Genomic DNA, 16578 nt, shown 5'->3' with positions numbered 1-16578 from the left:
TCCTTCTTCCTTCTCTACCTGTTTCTTCTTTCTTTCAGATCTTGCCGTTCCTCCCCTCTGGCTTTCCCCCTGCCACTGTAAGACCAATCTTTTTCTTCCCTGACTTATTATTTTCCTTTCCCACCTCCGTCTCTTTCACTCTATTCTGGATATCTCCACAGAAGTATCTGAACTGAAACACATCAGTCAGCTGCAAACTCTGGACACAACAGCCCCACTTCCAGGTGCCCCAGAGGTCTCAGGCTCCATCCCCACTCCACCGCTGGAGGCAGCAGAAGCTGGTGCAAGAAACCCTGTTTTGGGAGTTATTTACCACTGCAGAAAGTTTCTTCCTAACTTTGATAGTTGAGGGTTAGCAAAGTCCTGCTGCAGATGCCCAGAGATACTCTCCAGACCCCTTTACAGGGTGTTGTTACTTTGATTTTTTAAAAATAATAAATCCTACAACTCTGAATATAGTTATCCCTAAAAATGTTGAACCTCCTTTTGAACTTAGTTCATCTTTCAGCCTTCAGCGCATTGTGGGGGAGCGATTTCCAACCTACCTGGGCGTTCATGAAGATGTGATCACGTTTTATTTTTCAGCAGCTCTGAATTGATCAGATTTTCCAGTTTCATTCATCACTAAGAGACAGAGGATGGAGAGCCCCCCTGCAAGGCTGTTTTATCCCTCTTTCAGTCCCATACGCTCCTTGAGTCTTATCGAATTATCCTTTTAACTTTCCTGGAGTGATGTTGCTTGTGAGTCACCTTTAGTGCTGAAGAAGTAGCCTCTCCTAGCATGAAGATTAAAATCCCATTACTTGTTATTCATGTGTTATTTAATGATTTTTTTTCCATTATGTATTTATTTATTTTTAAGTTGCTTGCTTTGAATCTCTAGTTGGTGTTTTTAATATTAAGTGTAGTTTCTAGTTTGCTTTTCTAATTGGAATGAAATAAAAATAGAATGGAATTTTTTAGTGGGTATTTTTATATTTATTAAAGGAACAAAAAAAGTAAACTCTCCAAAACCAGTGACCAAACCCCAATGCCAGTAATGCAGCTGCACAGGATAAAGGCAAAAAGGCAGCTCCTTTACTGCCAGGAGCAGAGCAATTGACATTAAAGACAGCCCTGAAGCTCAACAAAAAACCCCTCAGACTCCAAAGTGTCCCTTGCAGAAGCCCATTACCCCTTGCAGTGATTTGGCATCCAAGTGATGACCATATAAAGTCTGCCTTGAGGACAAGGTCCTCTTCTTATAGAGGCATCTCTCCATCCATGGGGAAGGTGGGATGAAAGGAGACTTGCATGTTAGCAAGTTTTTTGGGGGATGGCAATCTCCATTTTGGGGGAGGACATACCTTCTCGGTGACTGCAGAGCTCTGAAGATGCAGTGCCACGACCTCATCCAACAGAGATCTCACACCAGTGAGGACATTCCTCTAAGACAAACATTTCAGGGCCTGAAAGGAAACCTGGGGAAAATGGCTGTTATTGGTGAGATGAAGGGCCAAATGGAAAATGGAAGAAAGGGAAAGAAAGATGGAAGGGAAGAGAGAAAAGAAGGAGAAGGCTCCAGAAGGAAAATAAAGAGTTGGGATAGAGAGCCATAAAGTAGATCCAGGCAGAGAAGTGGGAGGGAGTCAAATAGGAGATCAGAATGGAAACTGCTGCAGAAAAGAGAGGAGAAGGAAAAGAGTGACGAGGAGGGAGAAGCAGGAGAGATGGATTGGGCGGGAAGAGGCTTGGAGAGACGAAGGAAGCAGGGAGGGGAGAGAGAAGACCAGAACTTTCCCCAGGCTGAGGTGCAGCACTCCTCCTGCATCTCTTGGATGCATTTAACAGGGGCCTGGAAGAATCTTCATTTATCAGGAATTCAATTAAGTGGAATAGTCGTTATTAATTTTATAGGAATTATTTGTACAGGAGAGCCTGGAGCGAGGAAGGGCCTCCTGGAGCCATTTCTCCAGTCAACGCCCCAGGTCAGGTAGGCACTGGCAGCGCAGTCTCACCAGTTGAGATATTAATGAGATGCCTCTAGGTGCAAATGATAGTTTAATAGGTGTTACTTAACAGGAGCACCCCTCGCCTGCGCACGCCAGCGTGCGGCTCCTGACGAGGCTGCCTCCTTGTTAGAATAAGTAATTAGAATGTAGGAACACTTGCTTTGACACTTTAATAAAGTGTCAGCCATCATCAATTTAGTATTTAATAAAAATAAAATTAAATATTTACTACATTTTTATAACATCATATTTAAAATACATATTCCTCAAATTTGGGAGATGTAAAATGAGGTCCTGCTAGGACTCTGGTCCCAAAAAATAAGACCCATAATTTCTTCTTGGTTTTGTTTTCCATAGGAGGGACTTTCTTATGGACACCAAAACCCAGCAGCACATGGAGGAAGCGTTTTTGTATGGGTTGGAGAAGAGGTTTCCTTCTCCATCTTCTGAGCCTTCCTGTGCTGTCTGGAGACTAAGGATGAATTGAACAAGTCTACCCCCAAGTGCCACTGCAACTGCTTATGGCAAACAGCCACTGCCGAGGAGTCAGGAAAAGCACAACCTCATTCCTATTTCATTGGTAGAAGAACCTTCCAAACCAGATGTTGGAAAGAATTCGGAAGAAATGCTGAAAATTAAAGCATGCTTTAAGCCTGAGGGGAATCTGAAAGCTAAAATAGTTTGAGTGAGTTTATTCCCCTCCTGTCTCGCCACCCCATGTTCACCCTTCCTCCAGGTGCCCACCTGGCCAAGGGAAGCCCGAGACTGATGTGCCGTGCTGGGACCTCAGGATGCAGATGGCTTCCCAGTGACAAAGCGGTACAGAGTGACCCACAAGGTGCTCAGTGGTCCGGCAAAACAGCCTCTCCCCCCACCTCTGTTAAACCAAAGAACAAAGATATGAGAGCCCGGTCACCATGGCGGAGCAGAGCCCTTTTGGGGCGCACACAGCACACCCCTGTGCACATGCACCCTGTCTGCACCCACAGAGCTGAGGTGCATAGAGGACCTCTGCCAACATGAGGTGAGTGTTTTGGAAAACAAAAGGGGAGAGGAATGAGCAGAAGGAGGTGCAGAAAGTCCCTCTGGTGGAGGTATCTTGGCAACAGGGGGAAGGGGTGCTCCCCAGATAGCCCCCTGCTAACAAGGGAGCCTGTCTGGAGGCTAATGAGTCACCAACAAAACCTTGGCAACAATTATATGAATTGAAGCTGCAACCCTCTTGCTCCCAGAGTTGGGAGAGCAGCACCGACTCTGCCTTTTGGGGGGGTCCTGGCAGGGCTCCCTGCAGGCTGTTTGCACCCAGGGCAAAAACTGGGGTTTCATCCTGTTTGTCACCCCCCTGCACAACCTGAGGGGCTGTGAGTTTTGTTGCACCCACCATAAAGTAGCAGGAGACTTGTCCAATATCACCAGACACCTTGGGCCAAGGCCAAGCTCAGCTCCTTGGGTTTTTCTAGGCTAAGAAAGCTCTTCTGCCTGGGCACAATGCATATTTTACTCTGGGCAGCAGGCAGGGCTTTCCTGGGGGAGGTGGCTGGGTAGGTCTTGCCCCTGGGGTGGTTTGGTTGCTTTCCCATCTGCTGGACCCTCAGCTGTCACATCCAGGTCCTTGTCCAGATTAGGGCCACATCCATCCAGAAAGAGCACATTATATCCCCCAAAACCAAGGCAAACCAACAATACCTCCAAGTCACATCCAAACAATTCTCCCAGGATTAAAAATGAAGATTTTTACCCCTCTGGAAACTATTCCCTGTATGGTCTAATCACAGAACATTTGTCGTATATAGATGCACGCATCCTGATGCTCTGAGCAGCTGTAAAGCATCCTCTGCACACTTTCCTGAGGCTGAGCCCTGGGATGGCTCAGGCGGCTACAGGTCTCTGAGCCACGATCCTCAGCAAAGCACTAAATTTGGGTCGGAGGCTCAGGAGCCAGGGTGGCCGGAGCAGGGTGTGTGTGGGGCTGAGCAGAGCTCGGAGGGCACCGGGGTGTCTGCAGCTGCCGGCAAGGCCAGGGACACGGTCAGGTGTGGGGATGGGCTCCCACGGGTGCTAGAAACGGTGCTGTGGAAAAGAGTGCCACGCTGCGTCTGTGTGGGGCCTTACAGCATGCAGCTCCTCGGGGGGAACACAGCCCCCGGCTCCAGCCTGTCCTCTGTGCCTGTGGCTTCCCCGGCACCCTTGTGTTTCCTGCACTATCGGTAGCCGCGCCAGGAACGGCCAGGAGCAGTGTCCCACTGAGAAAACAATCCACGTTGTAATCAAAGCAAGAGGAAACCTTCCTGTGCTGCCGGCGAGAGCGAGGCAGCCGGCAGTGATCCCTGCAGCTGTAGCAAAATTCCTGCTCTGCTGCCCAAGGAAGGAGAGCAGGCAGCGAGCGCTGGCTCAGGCAGCGCCATGGGAAATCCCTGCGAGTGGCAGCTGCGAGCGGCAATGGGGCAGCAGAGAGACCTTCACTTGCATCAAGTGCTGGGGACACGGCCCGTAGCAAGGTCTGCATGGGATAACACACCTGGGCAGTGAGCCACTTGCTTCCTCCTCCTCTGAAAGCTGAAGACTGGCACGGGGTCTAGCAGAAATGATGTTCTCATTAAGGCTCTGGAAAGAAAACTTTAAATCAGTGCTGGAGAAGTTGGACATGACAGAAAACCAGAATGGAAACAAGTGCAGTCGGGATCTCTTGGCTGCTTGGACTCATCCCAGTAAAGGACATTAATATGGCCAAGGATAGGTCATGTATGTCAGGAGAAAGAGCACAGTGATCTTCTAAAGCACAGAGGGGTGCACCTGGAAAAGGGACAACTCTGGAGGGACCAGGAGCTGCCCGAACAAGGAGCTCAGCACCAGCTCCCAGTGTGCTGCTCTAGCCAAAGAATGAACAGGATCCCTGGATGTATGAACACAGGATCTGTATGTAAAAACAGCATTTTCCTGCTCAAAGACATAAGCGATAAAATGAATAATAAAATAGAGTAAAGAAGGGTGGCTGTGGATCAACAATAAACCCTCCTGTTATCTCATTCTCCCCAATACAGACAGGTTCAAGCTGACATCCACTTTCACTGTGCCCTGCTTGCAGCTCCCCAAATCATATTTACTTTCAACCTGCCCAGCTCAGGCAGGTACTCATTTGAGCTGTTTCCTTATTGTTCCATCACACAGGAGCTACCTGCGGCTTCCCTTGGTTCTAGTGATGACAGCCTGCCCCTACCCAAATTAGAAAAAAACCAGTCATGTTAGGCACTCAGCAAGCCTTGTTCCACCAGCAACATCTGTCACCCAACAGCAGATGAGGCCACTCTGCTGCCTAAACCCCTTCAGTGGAGTTCACTGAAAAGTCTGTCTGAAAGAGGGGAAGGAATTAGGGAATAGCTTGGGGCTGAATCCGATTTCATACTCCACCAAAGGCTTCCTGTGAAGCCTCAAAGCAGGCAGCAACATGCAGACCCTCCAAGGAAACTGGACACGCAGACAAGTCCTTACTGGAAACCATCATTCCCCATTAGCAAAGTGAGACCCATGGCACTCCTCTTTTGCAGGACCCAGCCAAAAAATAACTACCATCTACAAGGTGCCACTGTGATATAGAAGCAAAGGGAGGTCTAAAGAAGCCCGGTGCAATGGCAGGGGAGGGCAGGAGGGCTGTGGATTTGCACCACCCGTGGGCAGATGATCATGAGTGCTCAGCTCCTTGCCCTGTGCAGGGGAGAGGTGTTATCTCGGAGAGGAGCTCTGTGCCAAAACAGTTCAGCAGCTGCCCACACTTGATTCGCAAACTAACACTGCGTCATTTGTCACCAAGAAAAGCACCCGGTTCTTGAATGGGTAGCGCTGGCAGCCTCGCATCAATGTTTTCACAGCCAAATTCATACATTGACCTCCTTGGTGAAACACACAGCAAATGCCTGGAGTCTGGTTTACATCTGCCACGGGATCCTGTTACATTCAGAACAACCCCTGTCAACGCTGAATCTGTAACAATCAATAAAGAGAGAGGGTTTGTTTGTTCGCTTTTTTTTTTTAATGTTTTCTCATTCCTAATTGTGTTATTTTGCTACTCCAAGTTTTGCAAGTTTTGCAACTGCCTCCCCCCTCCCCTTCTTGTTTTCTTTTAGGACAAGCTGTCATCTTTTCACATCTTTTCACCAGGCCATTGCAAATGTAAAACTGTAAATTGCAGGATTGTGCAAATAGCACTAATAGCATTTGCATAAAAATTGGTTGCAAAGAGCAATTAGCACTTCATTAATAATCAATGAAGGACCAATTTACACATTGCCCAAAAGCAAATTGTAAATTCAATTTTGTCTATAATTGAGCATTTGGTGCTGGGCAGCTATACAATGGTGCCAGAAGAGATGGGCACAGCAGTTTTGGAGTCAAATCTCCAGTGAGTTCAGGTTTCAAGTGATCCCCAAATTGGCTCTTTTGGAGGCCAAGCCAGCACCTCCTTCACAATGGAAGGAAACTCAGGAGGCACACTTGTGTCAGAGAAAATCCTCAAATGTCTGCCTGCAACCAGCCTTGGTCAGATACAGTCCTATTGCCAAGAAGATGGATACTGATTATATGGCAGAGGTCTTTGTGCTCTCCAAACATATCTTGCAGTGATTTTGTGGAGAGGGGAAATGCACAAAAGACGTCAGTGAAGACATATCATCACCTTGGTGCTTAGACCTGAACATCCTCCCGTTCCAATATCCGCTAATGCTCTACAAGTGACACCAGAGCTCTTTCCTTTATCTCTAAGTAAAGGTCTAACATGAGCCTTGTGGGTTAAGTATTCCTACTAAGCCAGTTCATCCAATCTCCCCTTTGTCACCTCCATCCACACATGACCTTTCGGGGATATCCCAAACTTGTATGCAGCCATTAGGGTCAGAAAAAACAAACAGCCTTGCTTTATCACTTTGATTTCAGTGTCACTGAAGTGTTCCTGGGTCCTGATTTGGACATTAGGCGATGTATCCCCTAGGCTTCCCCTCTAGATGAACGGTGGCATCCAGCAAACTGGGGCAGCTTAACCATAGCAGCAACTTTCCAAGCTCCAAATTCTTCACTATCTCATCCTCAACTTAAAAGGCACAGCCAGCTCCATTTCAGGAACAGAGTCTGACTCTAAACCACTTGACATCTGAGGCTTTCTTATCACATTTTGCGTGGATCTTATGAATCTGGTGAAAAGCTAGACGATCATTTAGCAGGGGTTGGTCGCTTTATCTATTTTCCATAATAATTTGAATATTATTACAATGGCACCTTTCATCTGGGGATATACATGCACTTTACATATGTTACATTAATTTCACCGATGAGCTGGGGAAGCACTCTTTATCCCTATTGTGCAGATGAGGAAATGGAAGCACAGAGATGATATACCGCTTGCCCACTATCACACAGGAAGTATCTGACAGAGCCAGGAATAGAAATCACATCTCCCGTGTCTTATGCAGAAGAATATCTTTATGTCCCTGCCCAGTAACTGAGCCCTTAATCCAGACTAAGACACCCACACAGGACCCACTTTGCTAAGAGCAGCACAGACACCCAGCAACAGCAGGGTCTTGCTCTGGGAAGAGACTTGACTGATCCTAAATTTCTACCATCGTGAAGGTCGGAAGTGCCCTCTGCAAGCAGCAGCTCTGGGGGCTCAAGGGAAACGAGGCCGGCTCCGTGAGCGGTTTCCATCTGAAGTGGATGTTATTAGTTGGTGTAAGCAGATGCTCGACATGGGATGCCCAGGACTTCTCAGCTTTCACCCAGCAACGTCCCTGCTCCCTTTTTCCTGCCTGTTCAATCCACCTTTACCAAGAGATTGAATTTACAATGGACTCGAACACATTTAAATCCATTTATTGCAAAATTACTTTTCAATAATTACATCACTGTGCTGACTGTGTTGCATAATGAAATTAGCATGAGAGATATTAGAAAGAATATAAAATTATAAGAAATATTGAAATACCTCTTTCCCCATCTGCCTTAGCGCAGCCCATAGCTTAACTGGAAAACGAGCACTGCTCCTGGATGGGATTTAAATGCATCAAGTGTAATTTTATAATGCCTTTTATATAAATTAATTATAATGGTTATTGCTGCTTTACATTATTAGATTGAAATTTTCCTCCACTTCAGTGCATTATAAGAAAGCTGCACCCATTTTGCTCAGCAATGCCCTGAAAGTTCTCGTGGCATGGAGCCATTCTCCCCACGTTGACACCACCACCAAGTCTGAAGTTAAAAGCTCTGGGCTCGTGTTGGCATTGCAGTGCCAACTGTGGGTCCCAAACCCGCAACCAGACCCTCAGGGGCAGGCTCTCGGGTCCCCATGGAGATCTTTGACTAGGATGGGACAAGGCACCCCTTCCAAAGCCTGCTTTTCTGTTTCATCTCTGTAGCAACAACAGGGATGCCTGTGCTGGTTTAACCAATTCAACTTAAATTTTGTATCTGCAGAGAAGTAGAGGTGATAAAATGCATTGCAAAATCCATGCAATGACACAGGCGAAGTGTTTAACTCGGAGCAAGTACAGCCCATGAGCTAACCCAGCCTGCTGGGTGTTTGCGGGAGCAACTGTAGAAGAGCTGAGGCCATCCTCATGAAAAGCTCTTCTTTAAAAAAGAGTTTGGACACAGTATTGTGCTAACAGGGAGATTCTTTTTGTGTACCCCTGCTTTTACATGCACAGTTGTTTTCCTTTCTAATAGCTGGGCTGTTACATGAAAAACCAGTATAGGAAAGAAGAAGGCAAGCTATTGGGTAGTTAACTAACCACTTGCTACGCTGGACAAACCACAGTCGTGCAAAGCAAAATGAAGACACAGTGATATGCTTTTACTGCCGCTTAATCCTCAATAGAAGTCTACTAATATTCAATTTGTGACATTATTTGCACATTGAATTAATCCAGAAACTAAAGGGCTAATGGGTTATGGAAAGTAGCACATGGCTTAATTGTAACAACAAGGGCCTGCCGGCCTCTGTTCGGTCAGGAGAGCCTGGTTAAAAATACAATTTTGCATGCACCAATACACACCAGATGAGCAGGGGAGCAACAAACTAAACAATTCAAACTATCTGAAAGACTGTTCTTTGAAATGCCCTAAGTTTTCCTTTTTTTCACCCATGCTCCTCATGAAACACCACAACATTCACTAAGTATAGCACAGAAAAGCCAGAATGACCAAAGGGAAAAAAAGAAGATTTACCTCCAGAATTATGTCCGTGAAAATAATTGTGCAATTTCCTTACAGAAAGCCAACAGGTCTTCAAGGGGAGCTAGTGAAAACAAGCAAAGACTCTTGAAGAACTTAAAGAAGGAAAAGGACAGTAGATACTTTCAGCGTACGATGCTTCTGGCCCTTGGCAAGAGCTGCTATTCTGCTCAGTGCACTCAACCCTCAGCACAGCACTCACCCTGCAGCAGGGCCCCAGCCTTGGTCTCCCTCCAAAAAAGAAACAATCATAAAACTGTCCTCCTCCTTAAGTCCCCTTCTCAATCAGCTCTGCAGGCAAACGTGTCTCCAACTTTTCATATCTTTCTGGTACCCAGGGATCCGTGTATGTCCCAGAGCGGTCCCAGCTTCCAGCCAGAAACACAGAGCACCATCACATTACTGCCTACGCACACACCTGTTTTTTGGCCAAATAATCTGAAGGAAATGGCTGCAGTCAGTAATGAAGTTGATGGAAACTATGAGGAGGAAAAAGAGAGGACTAGCCCTTCATCTCACCCTACCGTTCCTGGTGAGATGAATGCTGGCAGCACTGTTCCCTGCCTGCTCTGTTGCCATTTCAGAGGATTTAAAGCTCTTCCCAAAGCCTTTTACTCGGAAGAAAAGCCAGGGAGAGCCTCATCTTCTGCATGGTCTTGTAGATCCTGCCCCTTCCTCAAATCACTGTGTGGCAGAAACTGAATAATTTTTGTTACGTTCATGGAGTTGAAAGCTGGCCTTCCCTAAGATCCCCTCCAAATCCGGCCTAGGCAGGAAAAACAAACACATGAAGTGGCATATCCAGCAAAGCCAGCCCAAACGCCTCCTCTGCCCTGCCCGAGCATTGCTAACGGTCAATCCAGGCCACAGCTCCTGTGTTCCTTTTCCCACTGCTGCTTTCGCCAGCTCCTGAAACAAAAGCAAGATGGAGCTGCCAGCAAAGAGGGTTGGACTCCCTCATCTCAAAGGGAGTCAGGCCAGGGTCAGGAGCTCGGGAGATTGCACCATTTAATAGAAAAAGTGAATAAATCTAAGCAGCACTTAATTTATTGATGAAGTAAGAAAGACTGTTTAATGTGGAAAACATAAGCAAGATCAATAGCAGAGAGCACAAATAACTAAAGCTATTGACACGTAAGTATTTTAAGCCTAATTGCAGGCATATGCACTTTCTAAGGGTATCTCACCTTCTAATAGCACCCTTGAGATTATGGGGTTAATTGATGCAGCTGTTTACTCCTGGCTCACGTGGTCCAGATTGGGATTCCCTGGAGGATGCTATTAAACTAAAGTGTTTAATGAAGTGCTAAAGAGTGGAGTTTCTAATATTCTTCCCTTGAATGAAATTGAATAGAAATTTGAGTAAACTTCTCTTTCCCAGGTGCAAACTGCAGCTCAGCGATGGAGTAGATCGCCCTGTACTCCTCGTAGGGAGAGCCTTGCAATGCAGGGGAAAAGGATTTGCTTGGGATTATTTGTTAGACTGAGGATGTGGGGATACTCTTGGGTTTTTTACCTCCCACTACACAGGTAGAAGAATAGACCTACAAACATGCTCCATTTTAGCACCACTGTTGGACAAGGAAGCCAATTCAATTCACTTCTGTGGCTTCTCAGATTGACAGTGCATTCAGTATGATACTATGCTTCTCTCTTTTGGGGTGGGCTGAAAGGAGAGTTTGATCTCCGTTTGGGAAGGAGAATAGACAACAGCACCAGTGGTGGCACCAGCCCAGGCCTTTCAGCTTGACGGCACTGGGGCAAACAAAGACTGCCAGAAAAGAGGCTCTTAAAACCGGTCTTCTCCTTTTATAATTTGGCCCTGGTCTGGTTTGGTACCTTTGAAAACCAGGTAGAAGCCTACGTGAGATGTGTTTCCAAGACTGATAACACTGGCCAAAGTGCACAGCCTCCCCAAACTCATCCCTCGGTGCACAACACAAAGCTCAACTATCTTTATCTCTATAATGGGAAGGTCTTGGCTCTCCTTCACCTCCATCCACCACCACCAGCTTCTCCCAAGTGAGGTCTGAGCAAAGAAAAGAAAGCAATGATGGAGATTTCATCTCTGCAACCCCTCACCACCACCTAGACCCTGCCTGGAGGGACCTTGGATCCTCGTCTCCCAGGGGCCAGCCCTCTTGCCTACCATCTACCCCAGCCTCTCACTCTCAGAAAGGCTTGTAATTACTGTGAGGAAGAAATTGCTTTCTCCATTTGGCTTTTCCAGTCTGAGAGGGCACACAGATAATGAATCTGATGAGGACATGTATGTCCCTGGAGGGAGGGGCACAGGGCTGGCCTGCCCAGGTTCAGTGAGCTGGACAGCAGACTGATCTCAGAGCCTTCAAGGTGCACCCATGGAATCAGGTGTAATGCATAGGCCCTTTAAAATCATCCTTTCCCTTCACAACAGCCTTCCTACTGCAACTTGAGGTTTACTTCTCTTTTAAAATCAATTACTTTGAAGCCATTTTACAAAAGCCTTTCTGCAGGATAGCAATTCCCAGTGAAAACGCTCCTTCTATTGCTTCCGACCACATTGCATGTCCCTTGAGAGGGGCAGAGGGATGGTGGGAAGGAAACATTACGTTTGTAGCACAGATAATGTTACTAACTCCACTGAAAATGGTTCCAGAAACAGGCGTGCTGGCTGGCACACCCAGTACGCAGTTGGGAGTGTGCTGAGTTAACTAGTTTGGTGGTTTCAATGTGTTGCCTACAGACTCCAGAGGGACCCATCAGGGGTTGTGGAAGGTAACTGAGAAAAGCTGGTTTGCTATTAGTCAGCACAAAGTTTAAGTATATGTAGGTGTCTGCACAGGCACTGTGAAAATCTGGGGGTTCTGTGAATCCAAAAAGGCTAAAACCATGGGTGAAGTGGGTTTTGGGGCTGTTTCTCCTGTTTCTGTCCCGCTAGTCACAGGCAACATGGAATGGAAAGAGGTTGTGTCTTCTGCAGTTGGATGGGTGTTATCTACAGGACAAAACCATAATCAGCCTCAAAACATACCTGTGTCTGCTCCATCCTCCCCCCATGTCTGGGACCTCCATAGTTTTGGGAAGATGTGTCCGGAGCTGGAGGAGGGAAGGGTTTCCCGCTACAGCAGCATGGCCACACCCAGGCTCCCGGCTCCCAGCTCTGCGCCATGCTGACCATGTGCTTCTGGGCAAATCTGCGGGAAACTGGGAAATAATATGAAGAATAGTGAAAACCTAAAAGGCTAAAGGGTTCAGCTGTGTGCTGAGGGATGTGCTTGCAGGCTCAGCACCTTGCAGAGGTGGACATTGGAGGGGCTAAAGAGAAAGGAAAGGGTCCCTGTCCAGTGTTTCCCCATCTGCTCCTCAAGTGTTGCCTCACATTTCAGTAAACATTTCTAATACCAGGACTCCCCCAGTTCTCACCTCTTGCCCAAGAACACCCCATGTCTTTCCGGTTTTATTCTGTCTGTGATATTTCTGTCCCCTGTGCAAACCCTCCACACCCCCTCCCTTGTGTGCCTTTAGCCAGCTGTGCTCCCCAGCCCCTTCCTTTGCACATCAACCCTCCAAATTTGGGTCCTGGAGCCAGAAAAGCCGCTCTTCTGGGGCATTTTTAAGCATGTGTTGCCTCCTTATCAACTTGTGTCATGGAGCAAGGTCAGTGTTGCCCCCTCTTCTCTCCCTGCTCTCATGAAGCCCACCTAACTCCATCCCTGCCAAGGTAGAGTCCTCGAGCCCTGCCACCACCCAGCCTCAGGACACTGGGCCATCTTCACAGCTGCACCTAGAAATGGTCTGTGAGTCTGTGCCCGGGACAAGGGCACCAACCCTTGCCTGGGGGAAGGCGTTATTTGCCTACTTGCTGTCAGTCTAATTTTGCTGCGTTTGCTCGCATTTGCTCCCATGCAGATGATTTCCGAGCCTCCAGCAGTGTCCTAGGCTCCCAGTTCAATGTCACACGTGAATGCCATGAAGGGTGGTTTTACTTCCTTGCTGAGCCAGGGTGGTGGGTGGGCTGTCCTGGGTGCCCCACAGCCACCTCTGCTCTGGGCCTCCTGCCCACGTACAGGACCAGCAGCTCCTGGGCCAGTGCGCAGTCTTGCTGTGACTTTCCACCCAATCCAGTAAGCCACAACTGCCCCTCCAAACCCATAGGACATCTCTCTTCTGCTAGCTACAACCACTGTGAAGGCAGGTTTAAGCTAAGCTCTTTCATTTCACAAATGCCGCCAGGCCGGCATACAGCCAGATACTGAGGCTCTGCTGATATGTGCTAACTCATTAAATGACCATAATTTAATTGCTTGCAACTGTCCATCCATCCCTAGAGCTCTGCATTTGCCGCAGCATGGGGCATGGATGGTGTCCCACCGCTGCAGCCTTTCCCCGACCCCGGCAGAGCGGGACCCACAGCGGCAGGAGGGGCATCGCCCGGCCCCCAGCCCAATCGGTCCATCAAAGCCCCCAGCACTGGTGTTACAAAATCATTTGTAGTGTGCAAAAAAATGAAAACAGCCAAAAGTCCGTAACAGAACAACTGGGAGAGAGGAATATTAACTAAGAAATATGCAGCCTTGATGTTGATTCACTAAAGAATATTTATTGTCATCTCATGCATCTTGCTTGCTCTCCTAACAAATATAATATTTTTGAAAGGACTAGTCTCCCTTTACCATCACTGTCTCTCTCATGCCCTTTCTCTGTCTCGCTAGCTCTGGCTCTGCCTCTCTGATACCAACTCTGACAAACCGTGTGATTCTGATGGAAAATTCATTAGTCGTCCTTTTTTTTTTTTCTTCCCCATTTTCCCAGTCAGCTTCGCGCCTGATCTGTCAGCCTCTTCCATCCTGATTATCTGGAGACGCCAATTTCAAAGAGACATCTTAATAGTGATGTCAACGAATTAATTAGATGTGTTAATGAGCTAAAAGCAACCCAAATTAAATTAATGCAGTAATAAGCACAGACAGCAAAATTAGCTCCAATTTCTGTAAATGATTCTGAACTGTACACAACATCTCATCCTGCTAGAACATTACCATCCCCCAAAGCTAATCAAGAACTCCAGTGCAATTAACTGCTTAATTACAAAACACACACACAGCTCATAGATCCAGCAGCAGGAGGGGTGCGCCGGGCTGCAGACTGAGCGGGGAAATTCTCTGCAACAAACACCATGCATTGGCCCCACAGGAGAGGCTGCGCCTCCCACCAAAAGCAGCCCCATGGCTCCTAAAATGGGGCGATCCGGAGCGAGGGCAGGAGCAGGGGCAGGAGGAGGGCGGCCAGGCATGCTCCTTGGGAGCACCCCATGTGCCAGGTCCTGCCGTGGGACAACTAGAGTGGCCAAGGATGCTCGCCGTGCCGTGCCCAGCATAGTCACACTGGCGGCAGACACGTGCCCATCATCCCGTGTTGTTTATTGTGTTTATCAGACTGGGGGCTGCATGGAACAGCCTAATTGTCCAGCTCTGCCCACCTCCCCTGGGGATGAGCGGGAAGCCACTAATAGCTTTGCAGAGATGCTCAGGTATCTGATTAGCTCTAATTGCAGCTGCGAAGACAGAGGGAAGGAGTAGGATAGCGCTGTGGACAGATGGAAGGGGAAGAGGATGGTGGAAATGGGAAAAAAGAAAGGGCGGGGGGGGATGGATGGAAATCCCTGGGATGGGCTAGGGGCACACATGAGGAAGGAAAGAGGAAAGACAGGCCAACAGAGGAATGATGGATGCAAACAACAAAAAAAAAAAGAAGAAAGGGAAAAACCAGGCAAACAAAGAACTGGAGCCAGAAACAAAGGGAATGAAGGCAAGACAAAGAGGGCTGCACACTGCCAGGCCCTGCGGAGCAGCTGGGGCAGGAGGGCTCGTGAAGACAAGAGCAGGTCCCAGCCAGGCCCCATTCCAGCCCTGCAGAGCTGGGACGTGCTGGGATGGTGGGAAATGCAGCCGCCTCATCATGGGATGACACTACCGATTCAGAGGTTGTGGAGTCATTAGTCCGCCTAGTAAACGAGAAATATTTGCAATAAAGATGAGGGCAGAGATTTGCTGTGACAAATAGCATCTCTGTGTTTCTTTTTTTTCCCCCCACCTTTTATTGCAATTAGTTCGGTCTGTTAATAAGCAAAGGATATTTTTAGTTAATTTCAGTTCCAGTTAATTGATTCAAAAGTGAAACCCAGCAACTGAGTTAATTGATCCATGCGTCTTATGTTGAAGCAGCGAGGTACTCTCCAGGCAGCTGCCATCGCTGGAGCTCATAATGGCACGGGAAGGATGGAGAGTGGAGGGATGGCAGAGACCCCTGCCCTGAGGATGGGGGGTGAACACCACCACCAGCAGCTGCGCCACTTGCCCCTTGATGCAGAATAAGCTGCGGGGCGATGGCCTTCGCACGCCTGGCATGGGAAGCATGCCAGCCCCCGTGCAAGCTGGCATTTGTGCACTGCAGCAGAAATGCTCATGCCAGAAAGCTTGGTGAATGGGATGCCCTGGCTGGCTCCATCCAGCGGGCTGTCCAGCCTGGCATGCTGGCTGTGATGGGCACAGCGGGATGAGGAGCATGCTACCTCGTCCACTTTCCATCCCCTTTGTGCTCCCCAGCTCCCTGAGCTGTCTTGGCAGGGATGCTGGATGGTGTATCCCTGCCCAGGGATTTTAGCTGCCACTTATAAAGCTGCTTCCATGAGTTTGTCTAATCCTGTTTTCCTCCCATGGCAGCAAGTTCCCAAAGTTCACTACCTGCCGTGTCCAGAAGTGCTTTCTCTTATCTATCTCAAACTTAATCTCTTACTGTTTTCAATTGTGTGGCCCTCATTCTTCTATTACAGGATTTGGTGAACAACCATTCTGCGTCCAGCTTATCTGTTGCCTTCAGGATTTCCTAAACCTCAGCCAACCCCCCCCTCAGGCTTTTCCACCTCTGCCTGGCAGGCAGCACCATTCCCAACCCATGTCACATGTCTGCATCTTGTCACAAGATCCTTCTTTTTCCCTGGGAGACTGGATCTCCTTACTTGTTGTACCCTAACACAAGTGTCTCCTGCCCTAGACTGCTGATGCTCCCCCGTTGAGAGTGCTCACGGCCACGAGTAGCCACCTTAGGAGCATTTTGACTCAGTATTACATAGTCTGTACTGCACCTGACTGCTGCTTTTTGGGAATTTTGATTTCATCACTAAAGGCAGATGCAGCCTCCACCTCTGATCCAACAATCCTGCATACCCAGGCCCTCACAGCTGAGGTTTGCAAAGACCAAGGAGATCATGGGCTGCCTGCCCACGCAGCTACCATGGGCATGGTACGTACTTGGATCGTACATGACTTTATAAGCTGGGTTCAAGTCCAGTGGCAACTGAGCTGATAGCTTTGCAAGCTGTTTC

Source organism: Phalacrocorax aristotelis, chromosome 10, assembly GCF_949628215.1.
Source record: "Phalacrocorax aristotelis chromosome 10, bGulAri2.1, whole genome shotgun sequence".
Lineage (NCBI taxonomy): Eukaryota > Metazoa > Chordata > Aves > Suliformes > Phalacrocoracidae > Phalacrocorax > Phalacrocorax aristotelis.
The sequence above is the reverse complement of the archived record's forward strand: the minus strand, read 5'-3'. Positions refer to the sequence as shown.